The sequence below is a fragment of the Elephas maximus genome, chromosome 18, assembly GCF_024166365.1.
Source record: "Elephas maximus indicus isolate mEleMax1 chromosome 18, mEleMax1 primary haplotype, whole genome shotgun sequence".
Lineage (NCBI taxonomy): Eukaryota > Metazoa > Chordata > Mammalia > Proboscidea > Elephantidae > Elephas > Elephas maximus.
In genome coordinates this window covers 6,883,018-6,908,428 of record NC_064836.1, presented here as the reverse complement: position 1 = coordinate 6,908,428, position 25,411 = coordinate 6,883,018, and positions in this window count along the sequence as shown.

Sequence of the window (25,411 nt, the reverse complement as noted above, 5' to 3'; positions counted from 1 at the left end):
ACACTGATACGCACTTCCTTGCAGACCAGGCATATAATCCATTGCCGTTGAGTGAATTCCAACTCATAGTGATCCTAGAGGACAGAGTAGAGCTGCCCCATACGGTTTCCAAGGAATGGCTGGTAGATTCCAACTGCTGATCTTTTGGTAGGCAGTCAAACTCTTAACCACTGCGCCACCAAGGCTCCGATTTATTATGAAGGCCATAGAAAACTAATACAGTTAGTCCCCAACTTCTGACTGGGTTCCGTTCCAAACATTCAGTCATAAGTCAGTTCTGATATAAGTCCAATACCTCATTTCAAATTAACAACTGTTGCTTCTTATGGTACAAAACACTGAATAAGACCAACTAATAACAAATTAACACATAATTGATTTCTGAAAACAGTAGAAATTTATTCTGTCAATTCTGTAGGCTGTCTGAACTCAGCATCATTAGACTGAAATTAAGGTGTCAGCTAGGCCACACTCCCTTTGGAGGCTCTAGGGGAAAATCTGCTCTGGGTCTCCCCCAGTTTCTGGTAGCTGCCTATGTTTCATAGCTTGTGGCCACATCACTCCAATCTCTGCTTCTGTCTTCACGTTGCCTTTTCTTCTGTGTGCACTTTTTTCCTCTCCAGTCTGTGTCAAATATCCCTCTGTCTCTCTTTTATAAGGACACTGGTCATTACATCGGGCCCACTAGAATAATCCAGGATAAAATCTCAATCTGAGGACCTTTAATTTAATCACAGATTTTACTGTATAAGGTAATAATCTAAGGGTCAGGCCCACTATCTTTGTGGAGGGAGGCCTGGGAGGCAATATTCAGCCACTACATCACCTATAACCATGAACAACAACAAAAAACAAAACCTAAATATTTTCAAGATTTATCCCAAGGGAGGGGAGGGTGCAGGCAAGGCATTTTAGCCACTTTCTAGTGACCTGAATAAGATTATCCACTATTGTTAGGAAGTCACTGAACACTCAGGAGTAGGAAAAAAAAAAAAACTGTCTGTAATGGATTGAATTTTGTCCCCCCAAAATATGTTTAGGTCATGTGTGGTTGTCCTCCATTTTGTGATTTTCCTGTGTGTTATGAATCATAATCTCTGCCTGTGGTTAAAGAGGATTAAGGTGGGATGTAACACCCTTGCTCAGGCTACATCCCTGATCCAATGTAAAGGGATTTTCCTTGGGGTATGGCCTGAACCACCTTTTATCTCTCAAGAGATAAAATGAAAGGGGAGCAAGCAGAGAGTTGGGAACTGTATACCACCCAGGAAGCATTGCTGGGAGCAGAGCACGTCCTTTGAGCCTGAGGTTCTTGTGCTGAGATGCTCCCAGACCAAGGGAAGATTGATGACAAGGAATCTTCCTCCAGAGCCGGCAGAGAGAGAGAGAGAGAGGCATTCCCTGGAGCTGATACCCTGAATTTGAACTTGTAACCTTCTAGACTGTGAGAGAATAGACTTCTCTTCGTTAAAGCCATCCATTTGTGGTATTTCTGTTATAGCAGCACTAGATGAGTAAGATACTATCTTATGAATATTTATTGCTGTGATTGTTTTTGAATGTCAGCTTACACATCTGGCATCTTAAAGTTTGATATATACAAAATGCCTCATCTTTCCCTCTCGTAGGTATAGTACAATATCCTCTTCATTTTAAAAAGCTGGGTTATTTATGCACCAAAGAAATATTTTTGAATATCCTCTATATGGTAGGCACTTTTGTAGTCTTACCTGAAAGAGTTTAAGATAGTTATTGCAAATCTATACATTTTTCAATATAAATTAGAATGTAAGTTCCAATACGAGTAAATCAAGTTGGTTGCCAAGAGTCCTTACCATCATAGTTTGAATTAATATATTTCCAATCAAAATGATGTATTTATTGAATGCCAAGTGTATCCTCAGTGTTTTACCATCTTCTCTGAAAAATAAAGAATTATAAATTACTTATCAAGGAATTACAGAGCTCTAAAGAAACAAAGAGAAGCAATTTTAGTTCAGGAAGACACCAACCCTCAATTAGCATAGCAGTTTTAAAACAGAGCATGCACGCACTGGCTCAACCCCTGCCAGCGTTACCAGTTTGCTCCTTCATTTGATACATGGAATTTAACAATCAGGGGAGGAATTGCCCATACCAAATAGTAGTAGTTGTATACCAAATAGGGAGAGTTTAATAAGATGAGGTGGTGTCAACTGTTAAAGTGCTCAGCTACTAAACAAAAGTTTGGCAGTTCAAACCCACCTAAAGGCCCTCAGAAGAAAGGCCTGGTGCTCTGCTTTTGAAAAGTCACAGCCTTGAAAACCCCGTGGAACAGTTCCACTGTGACATACATAGAGTCGCCATGAGTCGGAATTGACTGGATAGCAATTGGGTAGTAGGATGGAGGGAATGAGTTTTTGAATACAGATAAACATGGCTTGGTTTCTTGACTCTGGTACATGTGTAAGAGTGGGCAAATCATTTTATCTCACTATGTTAATATATGTCAAGTGACTAGAAATAGTAAACCTCCCAATATATGTTAATGGCTTTTACACATAAAAAGAAAATAAATAAAACCAACATTATATGGTGACTATGTATGGAGGGGGCCCTGGTGGCCCAGTGGTTAAGTACTAGGCACTAACCAAAGGTTGGCAGTTGGAATCCACCAGTTGCTCCGTGGGAGAAAGATGGGGCAGTTTGCTTCCATAAAGATTACAGCCTTGGAAACCCTATGTGGCAGTACCACTCTGTCCTATAGCATCAGTGTGAGTCAAAATTGACCCTAGGGCACCAGGCTTGCTTTTGGTTTACGTGTTTTTTAAAGAAGACAATCAACTACCTTTGAAGGACTAAGAGAAGGTTTTAGGAAGGAGAGTCATTAGCCTTTTAAGACTGAAGCAAGGGCACGGGTAAGGAAGAAGGGCATTCCGCACACATACACACAAAGGGATAAGGGAGGAGGAGGAGGAGGAGAAAGAGCAGTATGAGGAGGAAAAAGAGAAGAAGGGGGCGGAGAAAGTTATGGTGGGTGAAAATGATACGTTTATATGACAGTGAGATGCCACCCTGATCGCACTGGTGGGATCAGAATATTAGAAAATAATGTCACATAGTTAAGGAAGGACCTAGGTGCTGTCGATCTTAAAATAAGGTTGAAGTGGTTACATGGGATATGATAGGAGATAGGGAACCATTGAAGGTGGCTGAGCAGAAGAATAACGTGATAGAAATAGTCGATAATTTGCATGCAGAGTGAAAGAGTTCAAAGAATACTAATCACATGAAATTGAGAACTGAGAAAACTCTATTGTCTGAAGTAGACAATTTAATGGAAAATTGTTACAGTATCCTCGTAAATAACATAACAAGAAAAAGACCTTGCAGAATATTGATTCAATGCATCACTTAAGCAAGAGGGTATCTCAAAACTGCATTATCTATGCTCTATTTCTTTGTTCCTTGGACAGCTTATCTATTTACCTCCCTCAAAAGAACAGGCACATTTTTCTACATGAATTGTTTGCTTATGATGTATATTATCTAACAGTATGAGAAACTGCATCTCGAAGAAAATCAGCACTTTCAGAAGTTATGTATTCTTTAATATGCCATGGGTTAGAATATCGTGAATAAAAATTACTAAAATTAAATTCAGACCAGCAAAGGATAACCGCCATCATCTGTTGAAAACATATCACTGCCAAAGAAATCACTTTCAATATGCACATAAGTTTGTAAATTGCAATTTGACCCCATTGTATAAATCTCAATAGTCATCTGAAACATCAAAAGAATCCATTTAAAATAATTGTGGTGATTCTAAATTGTGCATTCAAACGACATGTTCAGTTCACAGATTGGGGCTATGACAAGAACATATGCTATAAAACTAAGATAGAAAGTTGAAGTTAGTTATCAAGACTATTGTTAATTTTAAGAAGCAGGTAAAGAAAATCTGCCTCTTTAATTTAAAAGCACAAACTTGAAAAAATAATTGCATGGTTATGTCTATATATTTACCCTATTAGAGATAAAATTAGCCTTTATTTCAATGAAAGTTCTATGGAATTCTTTTCGGATAAGAAAATGAATGTCACTCCCTATTAAAATGAAGCAAGTGCCTTATTTGGTCAAGGCAGCATGCATAATTTAATTAGATGCCCTAATATTCTGGAAAATGGCATGAAAGAACAGCTCAAATGTGTTCAGCAGAGCCCTGGTGGCATAATGGTTAAGCAAGCACTCGGCTGCTAACCAAAAGGTCAGTGGTTCAAATCCACCAGCTGCCCCATGGGAGAAAGATGTGGCAGTCTGCTTCCATAAAGATTACATCCTTGGAAACCCTATGTGGCAGTTCTACTCTGTCGGAAAGGGTTATTATGAGTCTGAATTTGATTCGATGGCAATGGGTTTGATTTGGTTGGTTTTATAGCTAAAACGCCTGTGTCTTTGCAGAGCACTTTATGATAGCATCATCTCTGCTCGTGACTGCAATGTAGTCGTCTACCCTCATGCTGCAAAGAGCAATAGGCAAAGAAATAGACGTGAAAGTTGAGAGGCAGAGAGCTTGCTGAATTTCATAACAAGGATCTGAAGAGATCAATGTTCATAGCAATCTGGAACTGCTAAGAGCTCCGAAGGATGTGGCTTTGGGAAGTGTGAGGGTGGAGAGAGAAAAGTCCTTGTAACTGAAATTCTTTTGGGGGATGAGAAGTTTGATCTCCCTTCTGCTCTCATGAATTTAAGAAAATAAGAAAAGTAATATCTTATTATTTTTAAAACCCTAGATATTTGAACAAACCCCTAATTTAAGGTTGGAAGTCAGAATCGGATGAACTACATCAGTGTCATTTGAGTTTTCCTCAGTCCTTTAGGAGTCGACCCTATCTTAGCTCAAGGAGAGGATCAGTGGGTGTGAAGTGATGTAAATGAACTAAAACATTGCTAGAAAACTCCCTGAAAGAATTTAATGAAAAATAAGACCATTTAGAGGCACCAGAGAACATAAAAAATCAGTGAGAAGTCCTCAGAGGTATTCGCAGAGCAATGGTCTCCACAGCTTTGGTGTTGGTGTTGATTTTTACTTCCTTAATGGCAACATTTTTTTTTCACTATAGTTCTTATTTTTTAGATTATATGTTGTGTATTATATATATAACTCACTATATTAAATGAAGCCTAAGAATCAACACCATGTATATCCTTTTAAAGATGTGTCTGAATGATTCTATAGTTTACCACAGATGTTTAAAACCCAAAAACCAAACCCATTGCTGTCAAGTTGATTCCGACTCACAAGGACCCTATAGGACAAAGTAGAGCTGCTCCATAGGGTTTCCAAGGCTGAGATCTTTACAGGAACAGACTACCACATCTTTCTCCCATACATTGGCTGGTAGGGTTGGACCACTGACCTTTTGGTTAGCAGCTGAGTGCTTAACCACTGCACCACCAGGGCTCCTTATAGGATGTTTATTTAGCCACTTGTTATTTTCTCTGTTCCTGTAAGTTAAGAAAAGGGCATTATTCTCACTTTTGTTTCCCAACTAATGATAAAAAAAAAATAAAATCAAGGATAGACTCAAAACCAAAAAGAACCCATTGCCATCGAGTCAATTCCAACTCATAGTGACACTGTAGGACAGAGCAGACCTGCCCCACAGGGTTTACAAGGAAAGGCTGATGGATTTGAACTGCCAACCTTTTGTTTAGCAGCTGAGCTCTTAACCACCGCTCCACCAGAGCTCCAGGAGAGGATGTGAGTGCGAAATGACATAAATGAACTGAAAACATTGATTTAAAAAGGAAAAAAAAAAAAAAAAAACTCCCTGAAAGAACTTAATGAAAATCAGACTATCTCCAACAGCTGGAAGGAGTCCTGCTCTAAACAAGAAGAAATACCTTCCAGTATGATTTCAAAGCTTCTCCCTGCTGTGCCCTCATGTCTCTCCAGATGCCCTTGGCTAAATTGGTCTGGGTATTTGTCAACTTGAAGACCAATTCTACTATCATTTTAGTATTCAAGTTTGAGCTTCATCTATTTCCGCTTTCTTTTTCTCTTACCCTGACCTGCAGCCCAGGTTCTAGCATGCTTTACTCCTGATTGTGCCGACTATATAACTGTTTCCATTCTCAATGGGCTGTGAAGTATGTTCTTATCATTTGCTTTGCATTCCCTGAGCCCATCTCTAATGCCAAAATTTAAATTGGAAATTTCCAACATAACAATCATCCATTAAAGCAGCCAGCTGATATTACTATTCTCCCCCACCTACCCAGTCTCTTATTTTTAAACACAAATTGAACCAAACAATGACCAAAGTCTAAAAAATAATGGGGGGCGGGGAGGAGAGAATTCCATTTTTTTTGCAGCCTATTTTTCAAGAATTTTACTGGTTCAGCTATATACTAACCTAAGACAAATCCCTAAGGATTTTTTTTCTTATTGTTTTTAATGTCTTTTAAAAGAATATTTAAAATAGTATATCCAAAGATCCATTTTCTGATATTTCCATTACTTATTTTATAACTTTAAAATTTTAAGCTTCACTGGTAGAACTTTCTACATAAATTATTAATTCAATTTAATTTAAATTTTCATAAGTTATTAAAGAAGATTGCATGTGAGGAGCCAGTTTTCAGATTTGGCAAGTTCTAATTCAAGACAGTGCTAATGTGCAGCCTTTGGGTATTAACTTCCCTTAAGTAAAGAATAATTTCTTTCATCCAAGACAAAATGTGGATGGCAGATGCTTTTCAAAGGGCTTAATAATTTTCTCGACTTGAGACCACCCAAGAGTTGGAAGTAGAGTTGAAACTGAATATACAGATGCAGCTCAAAAATAATGTCATACCTGGTAAGCCTAATGATTTTCGTAATCGGAGATCTTCGTAGATAATTTGGTGTGCCTGTAAGAGCCATGTCTTCACCCAGGTTGAGAAGCTAGATTACGGACTAAGCTATCATTCCTTGTGCCTCCTCCTTGATCTTATTTCCTGGGTCAATAAGGTAATTTCCTGGACTTAACTGCCTGTAAGATACTGGCTTTCATGAAATTATATGTAAAGTCAGTTACTAACATGGCCCAGGGAAATTTTTAAACAGAAATTAGGAATAATAGAAAAGACACATTTGTAAGAAGAAGAAGACCCAGGGAAGACAGCAAGAAAAAGTATAGTAGAAGTTTCCATAGATATTTACAACTCCCCAAATAGGGTTAAAATATTTCATCCTTGGCAACTCACTGTCACAGCTACATGGATGCGTAATTTGGACCAGGAAAGCAAGAGCAGCTTAATTTATTCTTTTGTCTGACAGCAGAAGAAATATAAATACCCAAACCAGGATGAAGTAGATAGTCACTTGCAGCATGCTGGATCACTTTTGTGTGGTGTTTATAGCTATGGTCTTGTAACTCCGACCCCAGTGATTGGGCAGGACTGTGCAAATATGGTAGTTGTAGCCCACCAAAGGGATTGGTCAGTTTTACCAATCTGCTGGGCTTGAAATGAGCTACTCCAGAGGCTAGAAGAAGAGAGGAACCCACCACTACCCAGAAAGAACAGCCAGAAGCCACCACATTCTTTGGACCTGGGATTCCTGCATTGAGGAGCTCCTGGACCTAGGAGACAGAGAGCGAGCTGTAATACGGAAGACAGTGAGAAGCGGTGGCAGCAGAGATCTGGCTGTAGAGACCCGGCAGCAGGAGATAACTTAGTGGGCTTCCTGGCCCACAGAGAGAGAAAGCTGAATGCCTTTGGACAGAGGCCTACGGCCAGGGAGAAGCATGCCTGGGAGTACAGCTGGGAAGAGGCTGTACTGAAAGAACTGTATCCTTGAGTGTTCCTGAGCCTGAATTGTAACTGGTACTTTCCTAACAAACCTCATAATCATGAGTATGGTCTGTGATTTCTGTGTGGCCATTGCAATGAATTATTGAACCCAGCAGAGAAATAGAGTATCATGAAAAGGACGGTTGGTGTCAGAGTTGGTAAAAATGGTGGAAAGAGACTTGTCTGGCTTCCACCTTATGAGAGTCAGGTTTGTGCTGTTGATCTTGGTTCTTCTTTCCACTTGTGGGGTTGGAGGAGGTCAGACACCAGCCCCATACCATTTTTACATCACTTAATGATGTTATTTAAAGAATATAAAAATAATTTCACCTTTTGAAAAAAATTCCTTTCCAAGTGTCACATTGCCTAAAATTTGACCACCACAGAATACCTGAAAGGCTAAATGTTTTATCTTCAGTTACCATAGCCTATTACAACTCATGGTGACCTCATGTGACAGAATAGAACTGTGCTCCACAAAGTTTTTAATGACTGATTTTTCAGAAGCAGATCACCAGGTCCTTCTTCCATGGTTACTGTGAGTGGATTTGAATCTCCAACTTTCAGTTAGCAGCTAAGCACATTAATCATTTTCACTCCCCAGGGCCTCTAAATGCCTTACCTATTTATACTTATTCATACTGGTGCTGCTTAGCAGATCAACACTATTGAAAATGATCTCTAACTAGATCCCTCCAGAAGAACGATGAATAAATATTCCAGAAAAACAGCAGATGAATGTCAAATTCATTTTGACATAAAAATGCAACAAAGAAGAAACAAAAAAAAACAAAACAAAACAAGGTTTACTTATGTTTTGGGCAAAATATTCAACAGTTAAATAAAAGCATACCAGAATTAAAGTTGTAGATTACAGACAAATGTAGGACCATGAAGAGATAAATGAGGTGGCACAAAGCAGCACTTTGATTAGGAACTAGAGTGGTTCAACTGAATTTTTATAGATTCTATTTTGCTGGTTCTTGGCTGATGATAAGAGATCAGGACTGTCATGGCCCTTCTTAAAGGTATCACCTAGAGTTTGGCAACAGTGTGGGATTCATATGCAGCGAAGAGATAGTAAAGCAAACTGGGAGAGTAAGGGTGAGAGTTGAGAAAAAAGGGGAAAAGACAAAAAAATAAAACAGGAAAAACTCAGCAGAGATGCACATTAATCCATCCACATAGCTAGCTGCCAATGCTATGACCTAATCTAAGACTTCTAAGTGATTTCTGGAACTTGGTACTTAATGTGTGGTCTGTGGACCAGCAGCATCAGCATCACCTGGGGAATTGTTAGACATGTAGACTCTCAGACCATGCTTAAGACCTATGGAATCAGACTCTGCATTCTAATGAGGTCTCCAGATAGTTCATGTGCACACCAACATTGGGAAAGCTCTGCTGTTTGTCTAGATACTCAAACCCAAACTATGTACTGATAATTTAACTTTAAATTCTAATCACTGCTTTTTTTAATAAATAAATATAATTTTGTTGTTTTAATCCCAGACTAGGAAACAATAATACTTTGTTTTGCTAAATTTAATTCTGAAAAACAGAGCATCTGTACATAGGTTGTATGCTGTCAACATAGCTGTTTCCTATGATTGAAAGAAAACAGAAAGTATACTTTGCCTTTCTTCAACTGAGGCATTAGAAATTGGGAGACTTAGTACACCTGGAGATCAACTTACTTCTTTTCCCCTTTCTACATGATGCCAAAACAACCACATGAAAGACAAAATCCAAAAGAATGAGTTACTGACTTTGTTCTACGTGAATCATATGCATATTTGGGGTAGCCTCTGTGTCTGAATGTTTAATTTTTCACTTACTTGTAGGAAATGTGGTTCTCATATTAAAGGGCATATACAACAAACCAAGAAAAATCGAAAGCATTTCAAACATTTAAAGGTAAAAATCTAAGTTCTTAAAAAGGCGTGTCTCTGAAAGAACTCAGAAATAAATAAATAAATAAAACACAGCTTCATTAGTATGTTTGGCTCAACTCCCTGTGATCTGACCACACATCCCAAAATGTGCTCATTGTAAATTCAGCATGATTGAGAAACTTCCTGCTCAGATAACTCCCATTTTCATCTGAGCCCAATTTTCTCACCCAAGGATCAGACCACACATGGAACCAAAATTTCTACCAAGAGCTAATTTTATAACGAAAGCAGTCTGTATATAAATGTGTGAAAAGCAAAAAATTCTATGCATTTTCTCCTTTAGAATGCAAGTCTGAGTCCAAATCAGAAGTCTTAACATAATCCCATAATTTATTTGTATGTCTGAGACACAGAACTCAACATTTTTACAATCATTGTATTAGAAAGGGTTAAAAGTACAGAGACACAACGCTGTCTCTATGCTGCATCATGGTTTTCCGCCAGTAATATAATTTCCTGGATCTCAGTTTCTCTACATGTAGTAAAGATGATAGCAATACTTATACCTCCTTATTCATTGTGTTATTGTGACTATCAGCTGTAACAGTGGGAGTTAAAGAGTTTTGAGATGTGTCAAGGGCCATATAAATATAAGAGTTACTGGTAAGTGTATTTTTTTAAAGACATTTTTGGATTTATAATATGGTATACATTCTGGGCTTATTTAGTAATACGCAATTTAGGATGAGCAATTTTGCCATAAATAACATCTGCTCTTCAAAAGATTTTCCTTCAAAAAGTTGAGAATAGAAATTCACCTCTTAATATAGAAGGAAATATTTTTACATGACTAAAACATAACCAAATAACAAAATCCATTTCTGTTTATTCAATTCCAATACACAGCAACCCTATAGGACAGAGCAGAACTGCCCCATAGGGTTTCCAAGGTTGTAATCTTTACAGAAGCAGACTGCCACATCTTTCCTCCACAGAGCACCTGGTGGATTCGAACCATCAACCTTTTGGTTAGCAGCCAAGCTCTTTAGGATTAATTAACCAGCAGGACTCGTGGACTAAAACATAGGCATACATTTTTTTTTAATTGTTTTTATTTTGTGGCCAAACCCACTGCCACTGAGTCAATTCTGACTCATAATGACCATATAGGACAGAGTAGAACTGCTGTATAGGATTTTCAAGCTGTAAATCTTTATGGAAGCAGATTGCCCCATTTTTCTCCTTATTTACTTTGTGAAGGAGCCCCCAAAACTTAGGTGCCTAGCATTAGGAGAGACCTTTACCCAAGGTATAGGCTGGACTCCATTTTTGTTCTTTACTGCTCAGCCTGAGCTGACTTTCAAAAGTCAACTAGCCAGAATATTTCAGGAAGCCTCTGGGCTCCCCTCCCCTCCCTTCCTCTCACAGCATGCTCCCAGGAAGAACACATACTCAGGCTAGACCCCAAAATATCCATAGATTAACAAGATGTTAATTGCCTCAAATTTAGCTGTCACAGCTAAACTAGTTGAAAAGGCTGCAGATATAGTACTGGAAAATTTTCTTGGTGGTTATGTTCCCCATGCTGTATCTGCAATACTTAACTCTGCTTTAACCTAGCATTTTTCTGCTAGTTGACTCACTTCCTATGAAGTGCTCCTCCTGGATGCGCCTTACATTAGACTACATTCTGTTAAAAAAAAAAAAAAAAAAAAAGTGGCTTGTTTAAATTCCTCCACTCTCTTTCCAGAAATTGTCAATAAGAATTACCCAACACATGATTGCTTAAATTTAACTGAACAGCTTCTTACTCCCTGAAAAAATGTGAGAGAAACTCCTTTAGCTAATCCTGATTTAGTTCTATTTCTTGATGGCTCCTGTTTGAAACCTGATCCTATTAGCTCTCACTATCAGGCTGGATACCCCATCACAATCTTTGCTTAGGCCTTAAAAGTCAAGCCCTTCCTGAGGCTACTTTTGCCCAAAAAGCTCAATTTATTGTTCTTACTCAAAAAAAAAAAAAAAAAAAAACCCATTGCCATTGAGTCGATCCTGACTCCTAGCAATTCTATAGGACTGAAAGGAACTACCTCGTAGGTTTTCCAAGGATTGGCTGGTGGATTCAAACTGTGACATTTTGGTTAGCAGCCAAGCTCTTAATAACACCTTGCTCAAAAACTACTGGGTTATAGAAGAAATTAAGGACAGAATAGAGAAATTCACAGAATCAAATGAGAATGAAAACACATCCTACCAGAACCTTTGAGACACAGCAAAAGCCGTGCTCAGAGGTCAATTTATAGCAATAAATGCACACATCTAAAAAGAAAAAAAGTGCCAAAATCAAAACACTAACCTTACAACTCAAGCAAGTGGAAAGAGAGCAGCAAAAGAAGCCCTCAGGTGTCAGAAGAAAGGAAATAATAAAAATTAGAGCAGAATTAAATGAAATAGAGAAATAAGACCAAATGCTGGTTCTTTGAAAAGATCAACAAAATCAATTCACCACTGGCCAAACTGACAAAAGAAAAACAAGAGAGGAGGCAAATAACCTGAATAAGAAATGAGATGGGTGATATCACAACAGACCCAACTGAAATTAAAAGAATCATAACAGAGTACTATGAAAAATTGTACTCTAACAGATTTGGAAACCTAGAGGAAATGGACAAATTTCTAGAAACATACTACCTACCTAAACTAACACAAACACAGAGGTAGAAAAACTAAATAAACTTACAACAAGACATTGAAAAGGTGTTTTAAAAACAACAAAAAAATCCTTGGCCCTGATGGCTTCCCTGGAGAATCCTACCAAACTTTCAGAGAAGAATTAACACCACTACCACTAAAGGTATTTCTGAGCATAAAAAAGGATGAGATACTACCAAACTCATTCTATGAAGCCAGCATAACCCTGATACCAAAATCAGGTAAAGATACCACAAGAAAATAAAATTACAGACCCATATCCTTAGATTCTTCCTTATTCCAGCTTTCACATGCTGGACAATGAATAAGGAAGACCGAAGAAGAATTGGCACCTTTGAATTGTGGTGTTGGCGAAGAATATTGAATATACCATGGACTGCCAAAAGAACCAACAAATCTGTCTTGGAAGAAGTACGACCAGAATGCTCCTTAGAAGAGAGGATGGTGAGACTGCATCTTACATACTTTGGACATGTTGTCAGGAGGGATGAGTCCCTGGAGAAGGATAGATTACAGAGTACAAGGTCAGCGGAAAAGAGGAGGACCCTCGACAAGGTGGATTGACACAGTGGCTGCAACGATGAGCTCAAGCATAACAACCATTGTAAGGATGGCGCAGGACCAGGCAGTGTTTCATTCTGTTGTGCATGGGGTCGCTATGAGTCAGAACTGATTCGACGGCACCTAACTGCAACAACAACATCCTTAGATGCAAAAATCCTCAACAAAATTCTAGCCAATAGAATTTTACAATATATCAAAAAATAATTCACCATGACCAAGTGAGATTTGTACCAGTTATGCAGGGATAGTTCAACATTAGAAAAACAATCTATGTAATCCATCTCATAGATAAAACAAAAGACAAAAACCACATGATCTTACCAACTGATGTAAAAAAGGCATTTGACAAAGTCCAACAGCGATTCATGATAAAAGCTCTCAGCAAAACAGGAATAGAAAGGAAATTTCTCAACATAATAAAGGGCATTTATACAATGCCCACAGCCAACTTCATCTTAAATGGAGAGAGTCTGAAAGCATTCCACTTGAGAATGGGAACCAGACAAAGGTGCTCTTTATCACTACTCTTACTCAACATTGTGCTGGAGATCCTAGCCAGAGCAATTAGTCTAGAAAAAGAAATAAAAGACATCCGAATTGGTAAGGAAGAAGTAAAAGTATCCCTATCTGCAGATGATATGACCTTATACACAGAAAACCCCAAAGAAAACTACTGGAACTAATAGAAGATTTCAGCAAAGATAAAGATACAAGATAAAAATACAAAAATCAGGGGGGCGGAGCCAAGATGGCGGACTAGGCAGATGCTACCTCGGATCCCTCTTACAACAAAGACACGGAAAAACAAGTGAATCGATCACATACATAACAATCTACGAACCCTGAACAACACAGATTTAGAGACGGAGAACGAACTAATACGGGGAAGCAGCGATTGTTTTCAGAGCCTGGAGCCAGCATACCAGTCAGGTACGGCACAAGCACAGAGAGCTGCTCCACCCCCCTGAACTAACCCCAGGAGGGGGACCAGCCGGTTCCGTGGGCGGCGTGGGACGCAGCCGGTAGAAGAAGTCCCCGGGAGGCAGTGACTGGTCTTGGAATGGGGAGAGCAGCAACCCAGCCAGGGAACCATCCCGCCGGGATTTGGACTGGATGCAGGTACAGCATAAACACGGAGAGCTGCTCCACCCCCCTGAACTAACCCCGGGAGAGGGCCCAGCCGGTTCGCGCGGGCAGCATGGGACACAGCCGGTAGGAGAAGTCCCCGGGAGGCAGCGACTGGTATTGGAGCAGGGAGAACAGCGTCCCAGCCGGGACACTCGGTCACGGCACAAGCACGGGGAGCTGCTCCACCCACCTGAACTAACCCCGGGAGGGGGACCAGCCGGTTTCGCGGGCGGCGTGGGACACAGCCGGTAGAAGAAGTCCCCGGGAGGCAGTGACTGGTCTTGGAACGGGGAGAGCAGCAACCCAGCCAGGGAACCATCCCACCAGGATTTGGACTGGACTCAGGTACGGCATAAAAAAGGAGAGCTGCTCTACCCCCCTGAACTAACCCCGAGAGGGGGCCCAGTTGGGTCGCGTGGGTGGCATGGGACGCAGCCAGTAGGAGAAGTCCCCGGGAGGCAACGACTAGTATTGGAGCGGGGAGAACAGCGTCCCAGCAGGGACACTCGGTCACGGCACAAGCACGGGGAGCTGCTCCACCCACCTGAACTAACCCCGGGAGGAGGCCCAACTGGTTTGCGGAGACGGCACGGCATCGCGGCCGGAGGGACGAGAGGTCCCTGGGAGGCAGCGACTGATTTTGGAGTCGAGAGTGCACCGTCCCAGTAGGGGAGCCTTGATGCTGGGCATGGGGCTGGAAGCAGAGGATCTGACCTTGACTCCAGTGGGCCAGACCCCCCGGGGGCAATCTCCACACAGCCAGCACACATAGGCGACGCGCCCATGGGAATCTCAGATATAATAGTCATTCCAAGCAAGACAAGCAACTCTGGCTATATTCTGAGGTGCTACTCTCCTATCTCTCTGTTCCCTCCCCCACCCTTCCCAGGCAGCTTCATTAACATCTGAATAGCCTGAGCCAGAGGGAGAACTCTGATAGGGATCTGACTGCATTTTGTTTTTAGCGGATTTTCTGGAAAAACTAGTTTCCCAGTGATGGCTCGGAGACATCAATCCACATCAAACCACTTAAAGAAGCAGACCATGACAGCTTTTCCAACCCCCCAAACAAAAGAATCAAAATCTTTCCCAAATGAAGATACAATCCTGGAATTATCAGATACAGAATATAAAAAACTAATTTACAGAATGCTTCAAGACATCACAAATGAAATAAGGCAAACTGCAGAAAAAGCCAAGGAACACACTAATAAAACTGTTGAAGAACTCAAAAAGATTATTCAAGAACATAGTGGAAAAATTAATAAGTTGCAAGAATCCATAGAGAGACAGCATGTAGAAATCCAAAAGATTAACAATAAAATTACAGAATTAGACAACGCAATAGGAAGTCAGAGGAGCAGAATCGAGCAATTAGAATGCAGACTGGAACATCTGGAGGACCAGGGAATCAACAGCAACATAGCTGAAAAAAAATCAGATAAAAGAATTAAAAAAAAATGAAGAAACCCTAAGAATCATGTGGGTCTCTATCAAGAAGGATAACCTGCGGGTGATTGGAGTCCCAGAACAGGGAGGGGGGACAGAAAACACAGAGAAAATAGTTGAAGAACTCCTGACACAAAACTTCCCTGACATCATGAAAGACGAAAGGATATCTATCCAAGATGCTCATCGAACCCCATTTAAGATTGATCCAAAAAGAAAAACACCAAGACATATTATCATCAAACTCGCCAAAACCAAAGATAAAGAGAAAATTTTAAAAGCAGCCAGGGAGAAAAGAAAGGTTTCCTTCAAGGGAGAATCAATAAGAATAAGTTCAGACTACTCAGCAGAAACCATGCAGGCAAGAAGGGAATGGGACGACATATACAGAACACTGAAGGAGAAAAACTGCCAGCCAAGGATCATATATCCAGCAAAACTCTCTCTGAAATATGAAGGCGAAATTAAGATACTTACAGATAAACACAAGTTTAGAGAATTTGCAAAAACCAAACCAAAGCTACAAGAAATACTAAAGGATATTGTTTGGTCAGAGAACCAATAATATCAGATATCAGCACAACACAAGGTCACAAAACAGAATGTCCTGATATCAACTCAAATAGGGAAATCACAAAAACAAACAAATTAAGATTAATTAAAAAAAATACACATAACAGGGAATCATGGAAGTCAATAGGTAAAAGATCACAATAATCAAAAAGAGGGACTAAATACAGGAGGCATTGAACGGCCATATGAAGAGTGATACAAGGCGATATAGAACAATACAAGTTAGGTTTTTGCTTAGAAAAATAGGGGTAAATAATAAGGTAACCACAAAAAGGTATAACAACTCTATAACTCAAGATAAAAGCCAAGAAAAACGTAACGACTCAACTAACACAAAGTCAAGCACTATGAAAATGAGGATCTCACAATTTACTAAGAAAAACGCCTCAGCACAAAAAAGTATGTGGAAAAATAAAATTGTCAACAACACACATAAAGAGGCATCAAAATGACAGCACTAAAAACTTATTTATCTATAATTACGCTTAATGTAAATGGACTAAATGCACCAATAAAGAGACAGAGAGTCACAGACTGGATAAAGAAACACGATCCATCTATATGCTGCCTACAAGAGACACACCTTAGACTTAGAGACACAAACAAACTAAAACTCAAAGGATGGAAAAAAATATATCAAGCAAACAATAAGCAAAAAAGAAGAGGAGTAGCAATATTAATTTCTGACAAAATAGACTTTAGACTTAAATCCACCACAAAGGATAAAGAAGGACACTATATAATGATAAAAGGGACAATTGATCAGGAAGACATAACCATATTAAATATTTATGCACCCAATGACAGGGCTGCAAGATACATAAATCAAATTTTAACAGAATTGAAAAGCGAGATAGATACCTCCACAATTATAGTAGGAGACTTCAACACACCACTTTCGGAGAAGGACAGGACATCCAGTAAGAAGCTCAATAGAGACACGGAAGATCTAATTACAACAATCAACCAACTTGACCTCATTGACTTATACACAACTCTCCACCCAAATGCTGCAAAATATACTTTTTTTTTTAGCGCACATGGAACATTCTCTAGAATTGACCACATATTAGGTCATAAAACATACCTTTGCAGAGTCCAAAACATCGAAATATTACAAAGCATCTTCTCAGACCACAAGGCAATAAAACTAGAGATCAATAACAGAAAAACTAGGGAAAAGAAATCAAATACTTGGAAAATGAACAATACCCTCCTGAAAAAAGACTGGGTTATAGAAGACATCAAGGAGGGAATAAGAAAATTCTTAGAAAGCAACGAGAATGAAAATACTTCCTATCAAAACCTATGGGACACAGCAAAAGCGGTGCTCAGGGGCCAATTTATATCGATAAATGCACACATACAAAAAGAAGAAAGAGCCAAAATCAGAGAACTGTCCCTACAACTTGAACAAATAGAAACTAAGCAACAAAAGAATCCATCAGGTACGGCATAAACACGGAGAGTTGCTCCACCCCCCTGAACTAACCCCGGGAAGGGGACCAGCCGGGTCGCGCGGGCGGTGTGGGACGCAGCCGGTAGGAGAAGTCCCTGGGAGGCAGCGACTGGTATTGGAGCGGGGAGAACAAAGTCCCAGACGGGACACTTGGTCACGGCACAAGCACGGAGACCTGCTCCACCCATCTGAACTAACCCCGGGAGGAGGCCCAACTGGTTCTCGAGGGCGGCAAGGCCATGCGGCTGGAGGGACGAGAAGTCCCCGGGAGGCAGCGACTGATTTTGGAGTCGAGAGTGCACCGTCCCAGTAGGGGAGCCTTGACGCTGGGCGTGGGGCTGGAAGTGGAGGATCTGAGCGTGACTCCAGCGGGCCAAACCCCCCAGGGGCAATCTCCACACAGCCAGCACACATAGGCGACGCGCCCGCGGGAATCTCAGATATAATAGTCATTCCAAGCAAGACAAGCAACTCTGGCTATATTCTGAGGTGCTACTCTCCTATCTCTCTGTTCCCTCCCCCACCCTTCCCAGGCAGCTTCATTAACATCTGAATAGCCTGAGCCAGAGGGAGAACTCTGATAGGGATCTGACTGCATTTTGTTTTTAGCGGATTTTCTGGAAAAACTAGTTTCCCAGTGATGGCTCGGAGACATCAATCCATATCAAACCACTTAAAGAAGCAGACCATGACAGCTTTTCCAACCCCCCAAACAAAAGAATCAAAATCTTTCCCAAATGAAGATACAATCCTGGAATTATCAGATACAGAATATAAAAAACTAATTTACAGAATGCTTCAAGACATCACAAATGAAATAAGGCAAACTGCAGAAAAAGCCAAGGAACACACTAATAAAACTGTTGAAGAACTCAAAAAGATTATTCAAGAACATAGTGGAAAAATTAATAAGTTGCAAGAATCCATAGAGAGACAACATGTAGAAATCCAAAAGATTAACAATAAAATTACAGAATTAGACAACGCAATAGGAAGTCAGAGGAGCAGACTCGAGCAATTAGAATGCAGACTGGGACATCTGGAGGACCAGGGAATCGACACCAACATAGCTGAAAAAAAATCAGATAAAAGAATTAAAAAAAATGAAGAAACCCTAAGAATTATGTGGAACTCTATCAAGAAGGATAACCTGCGGGTGATTGGAGTCCCAGAACAGGGAGGGGGGACAGAAAACACAGAGAAAATAGTTGAAGAACTCCTGACACAAAACTTCCCTGACATCATGAAAGACGAAAGGATATCTATCCAAGATGCTCATCGAACCCCATTTAAGATTGATCCAAAAAGAAAAACACCAAGACATATTATCATCAAACTCGCCAAAACCAAAGATAAAGAGAAAATTTTAAAAGCAGCCAGGGAGAAAAGAAAGGTTTCCTTCAAGGAAGAATCAGTAAGAATATGTTCTGACTACTCAGCAGAAACCATGCAGGCAAGAAGGGAATGGGACGACATATACAGAACACTGAAGGAGAAAAACTGCCAGCCAAGGATCATATATCCAGCAAAACTCTCTCTGAAATATAAAGGCGAAATTAAGATATTTACAGACAAACACAAGTTTAGAGAATTTGCAAAAACCAAACCAAAGCTACAAGAAATACTAAAGGATATTGTTTGGTCAGAGAACCAATAATATCAGATATCAGCACAACACAAGGTCACAAAACAGAACGTCCTGGTATCAACTCAAATAAGGAAATCACAAAAACAAACAAATTAAGATTAATTAAAAAAAAAAATACACATAACAGGGAATCATGGAAGTCAATAGGTAAAAGATCACAATAATCAAAAAGAGGGACTAAATACAGGAGGCATTGAACGGCCATATGAAGAGTGATACAAGGCGATATAGAACAATACAAGTTAGGTTTTTGCTTAGAAAAATAGGGGTAAATAATAAGGTAACCACAAAAAGGTATAACAACTCTATAACTCAAGATAAAAGCCAAGAAAAACGTAACGACTCAACTAACACAAAGTCAAGCACTATGAAAATGAGGATCTCACAATTTACTAAGAAAAACGCGTCAGCACAAAAAAGTTTGTGGAAAAATGAAATTGTCAACAACACACATAAAAAGGCATCAAAATGACAGCACTAAAAACTTATTTATCTATGATTACCCTGAATGTAAATGGACTAAATGCACCAATAAAGAGACAGAGAGTCACAGACTGGATAAAGAAACACGATCCATCTATATGCTGCCTACAAGAGACACACCTTAGACTTAGAGACACAAACAAACTAAAACTCAAAGGATGGAAAAAAGTATATCAAGCAAACAATAAGCAAAAAAGAAGAGGAGTAGCAACATTAATTTCTGACAAAATAGACTTTAGACTTAAATCCACCACAAAGGATAAAGAAGGACACTATATAATGATAAAAGGGACAATTGATCAGGAAGACATAACCATATTAAATATTTATGCACCCAATGACAGGGCTGCAAGATACATAAATCAAATTTTAACAGAATTGAAAAGCGAGATAGATATCTCCACAATTATAGTAGGAGACTTCAACACACCACTTTCGGAGAAGGACAGGACATCCAGTAAGAAGCTCAACAGAGACACGGAAGATCTAATTACAACAATCAACCAACTTGACCTCATTGACTTATACAGAACTCTCCACCCAAATGCTGCAAAGTATACTTTTTTTTTTAGCGCACATGGAACATTCTCTAGAATAGACCACATATTAGGTCATAAAACAAACCTTTGCAGAGTCCAAAACATCGAAATATTACAAAGCATCTTCTCAGACCACAAGGCAATAAAACTAGAGATCAATAACAGAAAAACTAGGGAAAAGAAATCAAATACTTGGAAAATGAACAACACCCTTCTGAAAAAAGACTGGGTTATAGAAGACATTAAGGAGGGAATAAGGAAATTCATAGAAAGCAACGAGAATGAAAATACTTCCTATCAAAACCTCTGGGACACAGCAAAAGCAGTGCTCAGGGGCCAATTTATATCGATAAATGCACACATACAAAAAGAAGAAAGAGCCAAAAGCAGAGACCTGTCCCTACAACTTGAACAAATAGAAACTGAGCAACAAAAGAATCCATCAGGCACCAGAAGAAAACAAATAATAAAAAATTAGAGCTGAACTAAATGAATTAGAGAACAGAAAAACAATTGAAAGAATTAACAAAGCCAAAAGCTGGTTCTTTGAAAAAATTAACAAAATGGATAAACCATTGGCTAGACTGACTAAAGAAATACAGGAAAGGAAACAAATAACCCGAATAAGAAACGAGAAGGACCACATCACAACAGAACCAAATGAAATTAAAAGAATCATTTCAGATTATTATGAAAAATTGTACTCTAACAAATTTGAAAACCTAGAAGAAATGGATGAATTCCTAGAAAAACACTACCTACCTAAACTAACACATTCAGAAGTAGAACAACTAAATAGACCCATAACAAAAAAAGAGATTGAAAAGGAAATCAAAAAACTCCCAACAAAAAAAAGCCCTGGCCCGGACGGCTTCACTGCAGAGTTCTACCAAACTTTCAGAGAAGAGTTAACACCACTACTTCTGAAGGTATTCCAAAGCATAGAAGATGACGGAATACTACCCAACTCATTCTATGAAGCCACCATCTCCCTGATACCAAAACCAGGTAAAGACATTACAAAAAAAGAAAATTATAGACCTATATCCCTCATGAACATAGATGCAAAAATCCTCAACAAAATTCTAGCCAATAGAATCCAACAACACATCAAAAAAATAATTCACCATGATCAAGTGGGATTTCTACCAGGTATGCAAGGCTGGTTTAATATCAGAAAAACCATTAATGTAATCCATCACATAAATAAAACAAAAGACAAAAACCACATGATCTTATCAATTGATGCAGAAAAGGCATTTGACAAAGTCCAACACCCATTTATGATCAAAACTCTTACCAAAATAGGAATTGAAGGAAAATTCCTCAACATAATAAAGGGCATCTGTGCAAAGCCAACAGCCAATATCACTCTAAATGGAGAGAACCTGAAAGCATTTCCCTTGAGAACGGGAACCAGACAAGGATACCCTTTATCACCGCTCTTATTCAACATCGTGCTGGAAGTCCTAGCCAGGGCAATTAGGCTAGACAAAGAAATAAAAGGTATCCGGATTGGAAAGGAAGAAGTAAAGTTATCACTATTTGCAGATGACATGATTATATACACAGAAAACCCTAAGGAATCCTCCAGAAAACTACTGAAACTAATAGAAGAGTTTGGCAGAGTCTCAGGTTATAAAATAAACACACAAAAATCACTTGGATTCCTCTACATCAACAAAAAGAACACCGAAGAGGAAATAACCAAATCAATACCATTCAGAGTAGCCCCCAAGAAGATAAGATACTTAGGAATAAATCTTACCAAGGATGTAAAAGACCTATACAAAGAAAACTACAAAGCTCTACTACAAGAAATTCAAAAGGACATACTGAAGTGGAAAAACATACCTTGCTCATGGATAGGAAGACTTAACATAGTAAAAATGTCTATTCTACCAAAAGCCATCTATACATTTAACGCACTTCGATCCAAATTCCAATGTCATATTTTAAGGGGATAGAGAAACAAATCACCAATTTCATATGGAAGGGAAAGAAGCCCCGGATAAGCAAAGCACTACTGAAAAAGAAGAAGAAAGTGGGAGGCCTCACTTTACCTGATTTCAGAACCTATTATACAGCTACAGTAGTCAAAACAGCCTGGTACTGGTATAACAACAGGCACATAGACCAATGGAACAGAATTGAGAACCCAGACATAGATCCATCCACGTATGAGCAGCTGATATTTGACAAAGGACCAGTGTCAATTAATTGGGGAAAAGAAAGCCTTTTTAACAAATGGTGCTGGCATAACTGGATATCCATTTGCAAAAAAATGAAACAGGACCCATACCTCACACCATGCACAAAAACTAACTCCAAGTGGATCAAAGACCTAAACATAAAGACTAAAACGATAAAGATCATGGAAGAAAAAATTGGGACAACCCTAGGAGCCCTAATACAAGGCATAAACAGAATACAAAACATTACCAAAAATGATGAAGAGAAACCCGATAACTGGGAGCTCCTAAAAATCAAACACCTATGCTCATCTAAAGACTTCACCAAAAGAGTAAAAAGACCACCTACAGACTGGGAAAGAATTTTCAGCTATGACATCTCGGACCAGCGCCTGATCTCTAAAATCTACATGATTCTGTCAAAACTCAACCACAAAAAGACAAACAACCCAATCAAGAAGTGGGCAAAGGATATGAACACACACTTCACTAAAGAAGATATTCAGGCAGCCAACAGATACATGAGAAAATGCTCTCGATCATTAGCCATTAGAGAAATGCAAATTAAAACTACGGTGAGATTCCATCTCACACCAGCAAGGCTGGCATTAATCCAAAAAACACAAAATAATAAATGTTGGAGAGGCTGCGGAGAGATTGGAACTCTCATACACTGCTGGTGGGAATGTAAAATGGTACAACCACTTTGGAAATCTATCTGGCGTTATCTTAAACAGTTAGAAATAGAACTACCATACAACCCAGAAATCCCACTCCTGGGAATATATCCTAGAGATGCAAGAGCCTTCATACAAACAGATATATGCACACCCATGTTTATTGCAGTTCTGTTTACAATAGCAAAACGTTGGAAGCAACCAAGGTGTCCATCAACGGATGAATGGGTAAATAAATTGTGGTATATTCACACAATGGAATACTACGCATCGATAAAGAACAGTGACTAATCTGTGAAACATTTCATAACATGGAGGAACCTGGAAGGCATTATGCTGAGTGAAATTAGTCAGAGGCAAAAGGACAAATATTGTATAAGACCACTATTATAAGATCTTGAGTAATAGTAAACCTGAGAAGAACAAATACTTTTGTGGTTACGAGGGGGGGAGGGAGGGAGGGTGGGAGAGGGTTTTTTATTGATTAATCAGTAGATAAGAAATGCTTTAGGTGAAGGGAAAGACAACTCTCAATACATGGAAGGTCAGCTCAATTGGACTGGACCAAAAGCAAAGAAGTTCCCGGGATAAAATGAATGCTTCAAAGGTCAGCGGAGCAAGGGCGGGGGTCTGGGGAACATGGTTTGCGGGGACTTCTAAGTCAATTGGCAAAATAATTCTATTATGAAATCATTCTGCATCCCACTTTGAAATGTGGCGTCTGGGATCTTAAATGCTAACAAGCGGCCATCTAAGATGCATCAATTGGTCTCAACCCACCTGGAGCAAAGGAAAATGAAGAACACCAAGGTCACATGACAACTAAGAGCCCAAGAGACAGAAAGGGCCACATGAACCAGAGACCTACATCATCCTGAGACCAGAAGAACTAGTTGGTGCCCGGCCACAATCGATGACTGCCCTGACAGGGAGCACAGCAGAGGACCCCTGAGGGAGCAGGAGATCAGTGGGATACAGACCCCAAATTCTCATAAAAAGACCAAACTTAATGGTCTGACTGAGACTGGAGGAATCCCGGCGGCCATGGTCCCCAGACCTTATGTTGGCACAGGACAGGAACCATCCCCGAAGACAACTCATCAGACATGAAAGGGACTGGTCAGCAGGGGGGAGAGAGACGATGATGAAGAGTGAGCTAATTATATCAGGTGGACACTTGAGATTGTGTTGGCAACTCTTGTCTGGAGGGGGGATGGGAGGATAGAGAGAGAGAGAAGCCGGCAAAATTGTCACGAAAGGAGAGACTGAAAAGGCTGACTCAAGAGGGGGAGAGCAAGTGGGAGTAGGGAGTAAGATGTATGTAAACTTATATGTGACAGACTGATTGGTTTTGTAAACGTTCACTTGAAGCTTAATAAAAATTAATAAAAAAAAAATACAAAAATCAGTTGGACTCCTCTCCACAAACAAAAAGAACGTCGAAGAGGAAATCACCAAATAAATACCATTTACAATATCCCCAAGAAGATGAAATACTTAGGAATAAATCTAACCAGAGATATAAAGACCTATACAAAGAAAACTATAAGATACTACTGCAAGAAACCAAAAGGGACTCACTTAAGTGGAAAAATATACCTTGCTTATGAATAGGAAGACTCAACATTGTGAAAATGACTATTCTATCCAAAGTGGTCTACAGATGCAATGCAATCCTGATTCAAATTCCAGCAACATTTTTTAATGAGTTGGAGAAAAAAATCACCAACTTCATATGAAAAGGGAAGAGGCTGTGATAAGTAAAGCATTACTGAAAAAGAAGAAGAAAATGGGAGGCCTCATGCTACATGATTTTAGAACTTATTATACCACCACAGTAGTCAAAACAACCTGGTACTTGTACAACAATAGATACATAGATCAATGAAACAGAACTGAGAATCCTATCCAGATGTAAATTCAACCACCTATGAGCAGCTGATATTTGACAAAGGCCCAAAATCCATTAATTGGAGAAAAGAGTCTCTTTAACAAATAGTGCTGGCATAACTGAATATCCATCTGCAAAAAATGAAGGAAGACTCATATCTCACACCATGCACAAAAACTAACTCAAAATGGATCAGAGACCTAAATATAAAATCTAAAACAACAAAGATCCTTGGAGAAAAAATAGGGACAATGCTAGGAACCCTAATACATGGCATAAACAGAATACAAAGCCTTTCTAATAATACACAAACACCAGAAGAGAGACTAGATAACTGGGAGCTCCTAAAATTAAACACTTATGCTCATCAAAAGACTTCA